Raw genomic sequence first — 13,780 nt, forward strand, 5'->3', positions numbered from 1 at the left:
TTGTATATACTTGGCACTATGCTGTAATAATTTAGTAATTAAATTAGGTTGGGTTTAATAATTTAGATTTTAATGAATTATTTAATAATTAAATTAAATTAACAATTTAATCTAACATGCTATAATAACTTAATAATAAGTACTTATTCCATCATTATTCCAGCTTATATATTTCCTGTTTTCTAGAAGACTAATTACTCAGTTTATTATTTTTCAAATTTATATTTTGGATACAAGAATGTATGAGTAGAAAGAAAATGAGAATTCCCCAAGCTAGTATTTTTTAGGATAAGTTTTAGAGAAAACATGCTCATGTTTAAAATTCCATCTTGTTCCCCCACCCTCCCAATGAGTAATAAGAAACCAAAATACTAACTCCAACCCCTCCGTACTCTCTATTGAGAGAGACACAAGTGTGATAAAAATTACAAAGAAGATCCAGTTGGCCTGAACCTGAGAAAAGGCAAGGATTTAAGAAAAGGACAAATAGTAGAGGGAAAGAACTCAACTTTTCCACAACATTAATTTTCTCAGTTTGAATATTTAGATAGAACTACTATTTCAAATATTTTTTACTCATAAAGAAAATACACACACAAACAATAACAGACAACTACATTTCAAAATAACTCTGAAACAGTCTTTGAAATATCACATAAAATCAAAAAGGAGAAGGTTTTTTCAAAAGATGAATGAGTTGTGAAATTATAATGAAATAAAAATTAAATATACTAAAAATTCATGCTGTTCAACATATTGGAAGATTCAAACTTTCAGTTGTTGTCCACACAATTTATATATAGTTACTTATTACAAGAAGGTAACATATTGCCCTAATAAACAATAGTCCATAAAATGGTTATCTTAAAGCAATTTACTTTCCTTGATCCAAATAAATCCAAATGATGATTATGTAATACCGTTTCCCCGAAAGTAAGACAGTGTCTTATATTAATTTTTGCTCCCCAAGATGTGCTAGGTCTTATTTTCAGGGGACGTCTTACTTTTCCATGAAGAAGAATACGGTACACATTTATTGTTTTATTAAGAGACCTCGCACTTCCTGTCTGCTCCAGCTGCGCTGTGGTCAACAGTAAACTGCGCTGAGAGCACCACTGCTACGGTCCAGAATCCAGAGGTACGGTAGCTTCAGGGGGGCCTTAATTTCGGGCAGATCTTATTTTCGGGGGGATGCCTTATATACAGCGAGGGGGGGAGTTGTAAGTAGGTCTAATTTTCGAGGGATGTCTTACTGTCAGGGAAACAGGGTAGTACGACTAATGAGTTTTATCTAAGACACATAACATAGTTTTTGTATAAGTTCCAACTTGGAAAGAAAACAATGTCAAACTTCTGAAGCATCATTTTCCAATATTAGAAAAAGTTCTCACTATAAATCAACAAATTTAGAGTATACAGTGTAAAGGGTGCTTCATTGGCACCTTACGTTGGAAAAATAAATGGAAAATGTGAAGTAGTTGCAACACCCAAGGTGACCATGACTTTTCACACCTATATGACTTCTTGGTATTTGGCAGACAGAGCTCAAATAACATAAGAAGATAGAAAGGTGTGAGAGAGGTAAAGAGAGGGAAAGGATATAGACATTCCATTAATTCAAAAATATTTATTGATCATTTAAGACCAGGACCTTTCGAGATTAGATTGCTGGTTTCTTGGGAGTATGATGTTTCTCCCTAACAGGATGTTGGGGAGAAATGGGGAACTAAGAACAATGAGTTCAATAAAGAAGAAAATGTTTTAAAATTGGTTGTGGTAATGACTATACAACTCTTTTAATATGATTCAGCTATAGACTTGTATGAAAGTGAATTATAGGCAAATAAAACTGTTAATAAATAAAAATACATAATTTGTAGCTGGCACTCGGGCTACCTTGAGGAAGCTTAAGTCTGGTTAAAGGGGAAAAAATAGGAAAAGGTAAATGCACCAAGGACTTATGTGGCCATTAGCAATGACACACGTTCTAAACCTGTGCTGCTGGATCCCACAAACCCTTTGATAATAGTGTCCCTCCTACTTCTCTATTTTCTTTTTCCTGCAAAAGAAGCAAAAAAAAAACAAGCAGAGAAATTCCCCCAACAACACTTTCCCAGGAGCCTGCATAAGGTTTCCGGAGTGAAGAATCCCAGAGGATGCACTACATGTTGCCATTACAACTGGAAACCCTCTCCCCTGTGACTACAGTGAGCCATGCCGTGGAGAGCAAGACCTGCGGGAATGGAGGGAGCTCCTGAGACAGAAACAAGTTCTAAGGAAGAGAAGGAGAACTGCATATTAATCTACAGAACTCGACAACAATATGCAATCCTTAAAAATAAGAGATAGGCACCAAGATTTGCTGTATGATTATAAGTATATATAACAGAAAAATGTGCACAGAGAATAAGGAGCTATGATTTGAAATGTGTACCTGACCTGTCACTTTCAGGCTTCACTTAATTATAAGCACAATGCAAATGTACATGAATCTTAAATGCTGTCTGAAATCCCTGTTATGGTATTTAGGAAAGCCATCTTTCATAATGAAGTCAGTCAGAGCTTTTAGGCTTTAAAATTAATCTTGGGGAAAAAAATCTCCTTCCAGGCCAATGCTATTAGACACTAAACAGAGCCCAAACAACCTAAGAATCTGGGGAGTGCTTGGAGACTGTCAGTTTAAAAAAGATTCTTTATCACCAGATGATTGCAGTTCTTAGTTAAGAATAGTTAACAAAATAATACAAACGAAAAGTTTGGTTAACACACTAAACAGACGGTTTTAAGATTCTTTGGACTGTCTGCTCTTAGGAAATAAATACAAAGGCCAATAGGGTAACTGCAAAGTACAACACATTAAAGAAAATATCTATAAGGATGAGTATGCTGATTAAACCAAAACATTTATTCAACTCCTCTCATTTTAATACCATACAATTTTATTTCTACTTACAAGATTCATTTCCATCAAAAGCAAAACATCCGGATTGCTTTAGTGAACCAACTCACTGCCATCAAGTCAATGGTGAACTAGAGCTTCAGTAGAAACTAAAAACAAAACTCAGTGCTAACTCACTGTGATCCTATAGGACAGGGCAGAATGACCCGTGTTTCCGAGACCTTAACCCTTAACTCTTTACAGGAGTAAAAAGGCCTGTCTCCCGAGGAGCAGCTGGTAGTTTCAAACTACTGACCTTGCAGTTAGCAGCTCAATCCATTACCACTACGTCACCAGAGCTCCTTGATTCAGTAGAGCGCCATCACTAAACTAAGAACCCTTATTTTGCTTTCAGTATTCTGTAACTCAGATTCCAGCAATAAGTATACCTTGATCGTTTAAAAAATATATCTTTAAACATAACATTTTATTATAAATAAAGATAAAAAACAATGCCATTTCGTATTCACTATTTCAAGTCAGTTCATACATTTGTCATAATTTATGAAAATTCAGAGAATAAGATATACAATTGGATAAATCTTGAGAAGAAATTTTAGGATGTCTAAAAATTTGAATGGATTCTCATTTTGGAACTAAAGTTATTTCAACTCCATAATATGTAAGCTCCAATTATGGGGTGGAAAAATGTCAATTTATATCACAGAAAAATTTACATTTATTAGGCAAAAACATGTAGAATAAAAGCTATACTCAAAATTTCAAAATGCTGTATGTCAACTTCAAATAAAAATAATCCAAAATAGAAATCATTCTGCATTCATATTTATGTTGCTATATTTACGACTAAATTTGCACCTAGTTTATTAGGACTTATTGAATTTACATACCTGTACAGATGAATATTTGGAAAAATTTTCCATTTGAGACTGTCTAAAAAGTTCATTTAGTCTCTGATCTGAAACAAAGTAAACAAATAACAATTTGTAGTTCACTGAGTAAATGCAAAGTATAAAACTGAAAATAAGGTTCAATTTTTAAAAATTAGCAATATCCTAGTTACTATTTGATGATTTCATTGTAAAGCATACCATCGTAGAGTTTCAACAAGTTTTCATATACCTAAGCTAATTAAGTCCTGAAAATGGAAAATCGAACAGTTGAAATAATTCATTTTTCTGATTTCACAAATTCTCCAACTCTCCATTTGCTCTGCAAATTAGCAGAGTCAAAAATATTATCCATATATTTTATTCCTGTTACCAGAATAAATTAGGTGCTTTTTTAAAAAGACAAGGTGCAGACATATTATATAGAACTCTTAAAATCATCTAAACCCTCTTCCAGTACAAACTCCCAATTGAGAAGAAGCTGTGGGATAAAGAATCCATATTAAATTGTGGAGAGACTAGAGGCAACAGAAAAAAAGGTCAACAGAGCTAAGAGAATTCAGAAAGTACACGAATGTATGCATGTTCTTCACATCAAGAAGCATACACAATAAATAGCATCCAACCACTGCATAAGACACAATTGTTTTTAGGCTCACATAGTATATTTTAAATTGACAATTTGCCAACAATACAGCTAGTCTCAACAAATCCCAAAGGGCTAAAGCCACAGAGAGCAAATTAATTGACAGTAACACAAATAAGCTAGAATCAAAGAAAAAAAAGAGAAGAAAATCCCCAGAAGGAATAATTTTCTTAACTTTCACTTGTAAATTGTGTATGACACGATAATTCTTCCTGACATTCAATCAACACTTTATCTGAACTCTAAGTTAATATGAATATGGATCCCTGGTGGTGCCATGGTTAAAGCAGTTGGCTACTAACTGAATGGTCTAGGACTTGAACCAACTAGCTGCTCAGCAGGATAAAGATGTGGCTTTATAAAGATATCAGCCCTGAAAACGGTATGGGCAGTCCCAGTCTGTCTTATAAGGCTACTATGGATGATATAGATTCTAAGGCAACATTTTGTGTGTGTGTGTGTTACTAGGGCAGTAAAAGAAATAAAAGGTATGAGAAAGAAAAAGAAATTGCCAACTACATTATAAAAAATATTTTTTGTTTTCTTAATGAGATTTTACATAGCAAATGAGGTTTCATTTAAACAATTTGTATGCATACTGTTCAGTGGCAGTGGTGACATTTTGCATGGTGTGTCAACATTCTTATTAACAGATATCAAGATGTACTATAAAGCAATAGTAATTTGAGTAGTATGATAATGGTATAAAGACAAAAAAAAAAACAAAAAAAAAACAGAAGAGAAGCTAAGTATTCATTACAGAAAACCCAAATCCTCACAACTGGGCCAATAGGTAACATCATGTTAGGTGGAGAAAAGGTTGAAGTTGTCAAGGATTTTGACAACTCAAGAGAACAACAGGCACCTTGCATTGGGTAAATCTGCTGCACAAGACTCTTAAGTGTTGGAATGCAAAGATATTACTCTGAGGACTAAGGGGCACCTGACACAAGCCATGGTATTTTCAATTACCTCATATGATTGTGGAAGTTGGACATGGAATAAAGAAGACCAAAGAAGAATCTATGCATCTGAATTGTGGTGCTGGAGAAGATTGAAAACATTGAAAATACCATGGACTGCTAAAAGGACAAACCAATCTGCGTTGGAACAAGTATGGCCAGAGTGCCCCTTAGAGGGAAGAATGGCAAAGTTTCATCTCACATACTTTGGACATGTCAGGAGAGACATCCTGGAGAAGGACATCATGCTTTGTAAAGTGGAGGAGCAGCAAAAAAGAGGAAGGCTCTCAATGAGAAGGACAGCCACAGTGGCTTCAACGATGGTCTTGGGCATAGGAACAACTGTGATACAGGACCAGACAGTGCTTCCTTCTGTGGTGCTTAAGGTTGATACCGACTGGAACCAACCTGAAAACACCTAACAACACGGAGCAGCAGGGGACAGATAGGACAATCTTCTTGTAAGTGGTCTGGATCAATTAGATCGCATCATGGGGTAAAAATTACATAAGATTTGCAAAAATCAATTTGAAGTAGATTATATATTTTATTGTGATGGCCAAAACAATAAAATTTCTAGAAGTTAACTGAGTCGATTTATATGACCTTGATGTATGGAAAGAATTTTTAATCAGAACGCAAAATGAACTAATCATAAAAGAAAAGGCTCATGTATTAGTCTAGGTACTTTAGAGAAACAAATCCACAGCAACTCATGTAAAGAGAGTTTTATGTAAAGAAAGTGTGCATCACAAAAACATCCCAACCCAATGCTACCCAAGCCCACAAGTCCAACATTAACCCATTAACCCAACACCAGTCCACAAAGTCCTCCACCTCACAAAACAGAGGCAATGATGCCGACTGCAGGAGGAAAGCTGAGTCAGTGAATGAATAAGCATCTCAGCACTAGCAGGGGTCTCCACACGGCTGTTCCAGCACCCAGGGCTGCATCGGGATAGGTCCATGTGGCTTCTCGTTGGGGATGGTCTTGTAGGAAGTCAATCTTGCAAGCTAAAGCAGGGAACTGCTAAGGCAGCTGCACCCTGGTGCAACCATCACAAAGCAAGAGACCTGAGAACTAGAAAGGTGAGGCTCACCACCCATTTATCCCTTCGCCTTTCAATTAGCCCCACATGTGTTTATCGGCCAGGTTGGCACAATTAATTAACTCAGCTCATAAGGCTCATTATAAATTTGTATTTACTAAAGGGACACTTAAGAAAATAAAAATGCAAGCCGCAGACTTGGAGGAAATATTTCCAACCCATTTAACCAATACAGGACATTTCCAAAATATACAAAGAACTTTTATCAATAAAGAGGCAGACAACTCTATTTTGAAATTGGTAACAAAATTTGAATGAACAAGTCATAAAAAAAGGATATCTTGATTATTAGGCATCAGAAAATTATAAATTAAAAGGGTAATAAAGAGGATGGTTAAAATGAAATTAAGTAGCAAATGAGAAAGTGGAATAAAGCAGACTCTCAAATACCACTGGTAAAGAGTACAAATTAATACAACTTTACTTAAATATGTACATCATTCCCAATGACATGCCCAATCAAAATGTGTGCACTTTCAACATCAAAAGCCACGATAACCAATGTTGGTCCCCAAATTGGACATAACATAAATATCCAATTATCTATTATCTTTTCATAATATTTTCCATAAGCTTTTTAAAGATCCTTTGTATGTGACTTTGATAAAGGAACAAGTCCTTATGAAGTATTAATAATATAATATTTTCTTTACTTTCTAACTAGGTTTTAAAAGTAATTATCTACAACATTTTGTACTTACTGTTAGTAAGGAATAGGCTTGTCCTGAGTTCCGGAGACAATCTGCGTCATACCTGGGAGGGACGCTTTTGTTTAGGGAGGGCACTGTCCACACTGATCCAAGGCTGAGGCAGACCACCTCCAATAACTGTAGGGAGCGGGTTAGCCATCTCGTAAGAATAACTATAGGATTTAGCAATCCACTAAGAAAATACCCATTTATAAACTATCAAGGGCTCATGAGGGAGGGGAGAGCGGGGAGGGAGTGGAAAAATGAGGACCTAATGTCGGGGGTTTAAGTGGACAGAAAATGTTTTGAGAATGATGTACAAATGTGCTTTACACAATTGATGTGTGTATGGATTGCGATAACAGTTGTATGAGCCCCTAATAAAATGTTTAAAAAAAAAAAAGAATTACTATATGATTTAGCGCTCAGTCACAGGGTATCAGTTGATCTGGCGATAGTTCAACCATGTTTGCAATCAATCAAGTGTGTCTACGTAATGGAGCTGAAGTAAGTACACACTCTGGAAATAGAGATTTGGTCAAATTTCTTGGGTGGCAATGCTCTCTGAGCATCCTCACACACTGATACACTTATGCTAACATGTCCTGAGGACAATGGAAGCTTTGTCTTTGGGACCTTCCCAGACTTTGACCTTTGGGTGTTCATAATGTGATTTCTTTCTCTATAATAAATTATAACTGTGAGTACAGTGATTTCTGCTGAAATCTGTGAATCTGTCTAGCCCATATTGATTTTCAGAGTCATTTTGGAAAGTTCATAAAAAATGTAGTTTGTGTCAGATATGAGAGCAATCTTGGGGCCAGTGCCCTCACATCTTGCAGTTTGATTAACTCTGGGTAGTTACTCTCAGAACTTTGAATATATTTGACACATCTTTGAATATATTTGACACATAGTCCTATAATTTCAACACCACTGTTGTTCCATTTCTGCCTATTACTTTTTTCTCTTACCAATCTCAAAAGCAGGTAGGAGTTATGGCCATGAATAAAATAATTTCAAGACAAGCTTCTCTATCTTGATAGAGTTTTCAAGTATGAATAATTCTCTAGATACAAGTTCTCACTAACTAAAGGTTTAAAGTCAATTATGGGTTGATAATTGGAGAAGGGCATTAAGTCTACAGAATAGCAATTTTTCAATGAATAAGTATTTATCTCACTGTTGTTTAATCTGCATTCCCTGTATTCCTCATGAATGTAGGGCCTCTTCATATTTTTAGTGGCTGTTCAAGTTCTATTTTCTACACATGATCAGGTTATATTCTAGCCATTTTCCAATTGGTGTGAGTGTACTTTTGTTTGTGAAAAATCTTTATAAATTCTGGATACTAATTAACTCTCAGTGCTCTGTTATTCGTAAACATATCCTCTCAATGTCTTAGTTGGTCTGGTCACTTGTTGATGTATTTCATGATACCTACATTATTACTTTTAATGAAGTTTATTTATATATCTCTTCCTTTTCAGTTTTAAAAAAAATGTTTGCTTCTGTTGAAGAAGCTATCCTCTGTCCGTGGTCATAAACGTATCCTCATGTTTTGAGGGACTTTTGCTTGAATGGTTAGAGAGAATTTACTCTTTCTTCATAGCTATCGACTTAGCTTAGTAGGTAGTTACGACAAAAGGACAAGTGGATAGTTTTAAAGAACAGGAATTAATTTTATCCCAACCACAGAGGTAGAAATACAAATCATGTTCTCAGCCCAGTCAAGGCATTCTGAGGGCCTCTCTGCTAGTTTCTGGCACCTGCCAGCAATCCTGCGGTTCCTCTGCTTGTAGACAGGAGGTCGGTCTATCTTCCCCTTTGTGTCTGTCTATTCTCCCTTTTCTCTTTTTTTAAAACATGTAATCCCTTGATGATGCTGGCAGTGTGCTACAGGCTACCTGGGTTTTAGATTTTGTCCTTTCAAGGTGTACAGTAGCATCCTTCACAGACTACATCAGAATGAATGGATTTGGAAACCCCACTAAAGGAACCAGATTACCTTAGAGACACCTACTTCAGATGACAGGAGCCGAAGTGAATACAGTGAAAGGCATGGAGGAGTCCTTACAGCAAAGCCCAGAGCGACAAGCTGAGAAAAGCGCTGTAGCACGGTGGTGATGGCAGAAACCAGCTGCTAGGAATGCAGGTAAGGGAGATGCACAAAACTGTTACAACACTGGCTCTGAGCTCAGTCGGTTCGCACTGGAAAGGCCGAGTCCAGGAAGACTGAAGGCACAGAGCCCTGTCTGAGGGGCCCAAAAGGAAGACTGTCTGCACGGGACTAGGAAAGACCTTCTCGCTGAGAGGGGATGAACCCAGCAGAGGAGGGCCTGCTTGTTTGGGAGGCCGCAGGAGCTGTGAGAGCTATCCTGCACTGCAGGCAGGGAGGGATGTGCTCTCCACTCCAGAAGAGCCTTCCAGACATTGCCTATGGGCTTGTTGGTCCGGGTGCCGGGTTGTAGCCTGTTGATTCTGAGCCTGTGTCTCAGGAACTTTCTCAACTCTGAGTCTGATCTGTGAGCTCTGTGCAATGAATTATGGAACCAAAAGAGAAGCAGAGAGTGCTGGAAGAGGCACAGCTGGTGCCGGAATGGGTAAAAAGCTTGGTAAGTGGAGGTATAGCTGATTTGGGTAGATTCTGGTTCTTATCTCTGACACTACTATTACTACAATCCAGCTGCCCAGCCTGGCTCCCTCCCCATCACTGCTGTGTCTGCAGGATTTTCACTGGCTGATTTTCGGAAGTAAATCAACAGAGCCTTCCTCCTAGTCCACCATACTCTGGGACCTTCACTGACAGGCTACTGTGTTGATATGATCCTCTAACAACAATGGATTTTTCCATGAAATATATTTCATGTTTTCAACTATCTATAATGATATGTAGTTTTTTATCAAATAGGATTCATTAGTTTGAAGAAGCTGCCCATATATTATTAATTTGCTAAAAATACTTGTATCATGAACAAGAACTATATTTTCTTTGATGCTTTTACAACATAAATCAAAATGATAGGTTTTTTTTCCCTTTTTAAACTGCAAATGCAGTTAATCACTGTATATACTTATGTATAAGCTGAGTTTTTCAGCACATTTTTAATGCAGTTTTTGTTGATATTCGGTTCGACTTATACTTGAGAATGTATGGTAAATTCATAAAATAATGTCAAATTTTCATTTCACTGCTGTGATGAACCCAATATAAAGCTGACTATGCATATGTAAATATAACACACATAACATACACCAAAACCAAAACCGAACCCACTGCCAGAGAGCGGATTGCAACTCATAGAGACGCTATAGGACAGAGTAGAAGCATGTCAGAGGGTTTCCGAGGCTGTAAATCTTTTTGTAAGCAGGCTGTCTCATCTTTCTTCTATGGAGTGGCTGCTGGGTTCAAACTGCCAACCTTTTAATCAGCAGTCCACCACTTAAGCCACTGTGCCACCAGGGCTCCTCACAACATACTCAATGCACACAAAGTCTTTTTCTGTAAATGTCTTTGTTAGACACTGAAGCTAGACAATCAGGTTTCAAATACCATATCAACCTCTTACTAAACCAAAAACCACACCCTGCTACTCTTAAATCGATGCTGACCTACAGCCATGCTGTAGGACACAGCAGAACTGCCCCCTAGGGTTTCAAAGTTATAATATTTACAGACGCAGACAGTCACATCTTTCCCTGCACAGTGGCATGTCTGTTTGAACAGATTTCCTTACAGTTAGCAGCTGACCGCTTAAACCACTGTGCTACCAGGGCTCCTCAACGACTTATTAGTTCACCTTTAATTTTTCTGGCCGTATTCAGAGGATTGAGGTTTTATCTTTGAGTATTGAACATGTTAGCTTGAGAATAATACTTTATTTAGAGATAAGGCAGTGCTGGCCATTTGCTACAGAAAAGCAGGCTCTTCATCATATTAAGATCAAGGATTATAGCCTTCAGTATGGATGATAACATTCCTCACAACTGGACCAATAGGTAACATCATGATAAACAGAGAAAAGTTTGAAGTTTTCAAAAATTTTGTCTTGCTTGGAATCACAATCAATGTTCAAAGCAGAAGCCAAGAGATCACACAACATGATACATTGTGTAGATCTGCTGCACAAAACCTTTTTTAAAGTGTCGAAAATCAAGAAAATTACTTTGAAGACTAAGGTGGGCCTAACCCAAGTCAGGGTATTTTCAGTTGCCTCATATGCAAGTCAAAGTTGTAGGCAACTGGACATCCCCTTACAGAAGGGTTTCGGGGAGATGACGAGCCAGTCAGGGTGCAGTAAAGCAACGATGAAACATACAGCTTGCCTTTATTTCTTTAATGTTTCCTCCCCCTACTATCATGATCCCAATTCTACCTTACAAATCCAACAAAACCCAGAGCATGTACACTGGTACAGATAAGAGCTGGAAACACAGGGAATCCAGGACAGATAAACCCATCAGGGCCAATGAGAGTAGATACCAGGAGGGGAAGGGGAAGGTGGGGGAGAAAGGGGAACCGATCACAATGATCTCCATAAAACCCCCTCCCTAGGGGCCAGAGAACAGAAAAGTGGGTGAAGGGAGACATCGGACAGTGTAAGATATGAAAAAATAATAATAAATTATCAAGGGTTCATGATGGAGGGGAAAAATAAGGAGCTGATACCAAGGGCTCAAGTACAAAAAAATGTTTTGAGAATGATGATGGCAACAAATGTACAAATGTGCTTGACACAATGGATGGATGCATGGATTGTGTTCAGGGTTGTAGAGCCCCCAATAAAATGACTAAAAAAATGTTGGACAATGATTAAGGAAAACAGAAGAAAAATCAATGCATTTGAATTGTGGTGCTGGAAAAGAATATACTGAAAATACCATAGACTCTAAAAGGGCAAACCAATCTGTGTGGGAAGAAGTACGGCCACAGTGCTCCTTAGAGGCAAGGATGGCAGGCTTCATCTCACATCCTTTGGACATGTTGTCAGGAGAGATCAGTTCATGGATAAGGACGCCATGCTTGGTAAAGTGGTAAGACAGTGAAAAAGAGAAAGGCTCTCCATGAGATGGATTGACAAAAGGACTGCAACAATGGGCTCAGACACAAGAACAATTGTGAAGATGGTGCAGGACCAGGCAGTGTTTCATTCTGTTTTGCATAGGGTCGCTATGGATCGGAGCTGACTCATTGCCACCTACCAACAACAACAACAAACATAGTAAGAGTATTAATAGGAACATAGTTGGAGTAATTGGTAAAGCTCACAACCTATTATATAGTAATAAGAATCAGGAAGAACTAGAGAGGTGGAAGAAAAGAAATGGTTCAAAATAGAGCTCTTGATGAGGCCAAAAGACAGTGATAGCGGGCGTGAGATAGCTGGGTTTCAGATGGAAAAGTAAGCAACTTAACTAGGGTTTTTGTTTACACCTAGGATGAAGTAACAAGGACTACCTGCTTGTTCCTGTTTTTCATAATCCAAGAGAGAATAAATAAATGAAGCAATGGTTTGTAAAACACCAGACATTAGATGATGAAGGCTTGAAAAAAAAGAAATGAGTCCTTTGTTACCCAGGCTCATCACACAATGAAGGGAAATGCAGGCTGAGCCCAGGGACCCCCCTGAAATCAAGAGGAGAGTTAGTGAAGGATGTGGACCATAACTGGCAGGACAAGCAGGGTAAATCCCTGGATTACAAAGATACCAACACCTGATTTACAGACAATTTGCCCTTTAATGTTATGTAAATTTACCCTTACTTTGTGAGTTAGTTAGTTTATTGTGCCAACCTGGCCGATAAACACATGTGGGATTAATTGAAGGGCGGAGGGATAAATGGCTTGGTGAGCCTCGCCTTTCCAGTTCTAGGGTCTCTTGCTTTGTGATGGTTGGACCAGGGTGCAGCTGCCTTAGCCAGTTCCTGCTTCAGATTGCACGGCTGAATTCCTGCAAGACATCCCCAAGGAGAAGCCATATAGACCTACTCTGATGCAGCCCTGGGTGCTGGAACAGCGGTGTGGAGACCCCTGCCAGTACTGAGATGCTTACACGCTCACTGATTCGGCTTTCCTCCTGCAGTCGACATCATAGTGTGTGTTTTGTGAGATGGAGACTTTGTGGACTGGTGTTGAACATCTGGGTGAATGGGTTAATGCTGGACCTGTGGGCTTGGGCAGCACTGGGTTGGGATGTTTTCTTGATGTTCACTTAACCTTTATACAAAACCCTCTCTTATACATGAGTTGCTGTGGATTTGTTTCTCTAAAGTACACAGACTAAAACACTTTGAAATAATTAAACAAAGCCCTACTGCTATCTACGTGTGCAGATGTGCAAACAAAGCACAACTACTGATCTTCACAGGCCACACAGTGAGCTTTGAACTTACTGAAAATGGCTGAGCCTTTCAGCTACATGCACTTAGCCTGGTTTACCTACAAGTTAGGCTGAAAGATTTAGTTGCAGATTTTGTACAAAATTGAGGGACTGCCTATATAGAAGAGAAAACCACACAGAGAGAATTCCAGAAATCAAATCTTTGGTGTTCCTCAATGAGTATACAACAGAACACAGAAGAGTC

The sequence above is a fragment of the Echinops telfairi genome, unplaced genomic scaffold, assembly GCF_000313985.2.
Source record: "Echinops telfairi isolate 266 unplaced genomic scaffold, ASM31398v2 ScPeMD7_14;HRSCAF=57, whole genome shotgun sequence".
Lineage (NCBI taxonomy): Eukaryota > Metazoa > Chordata > Mammalia > Afrosoricida > Tenrecidae > Echinops > Echinops telfairi.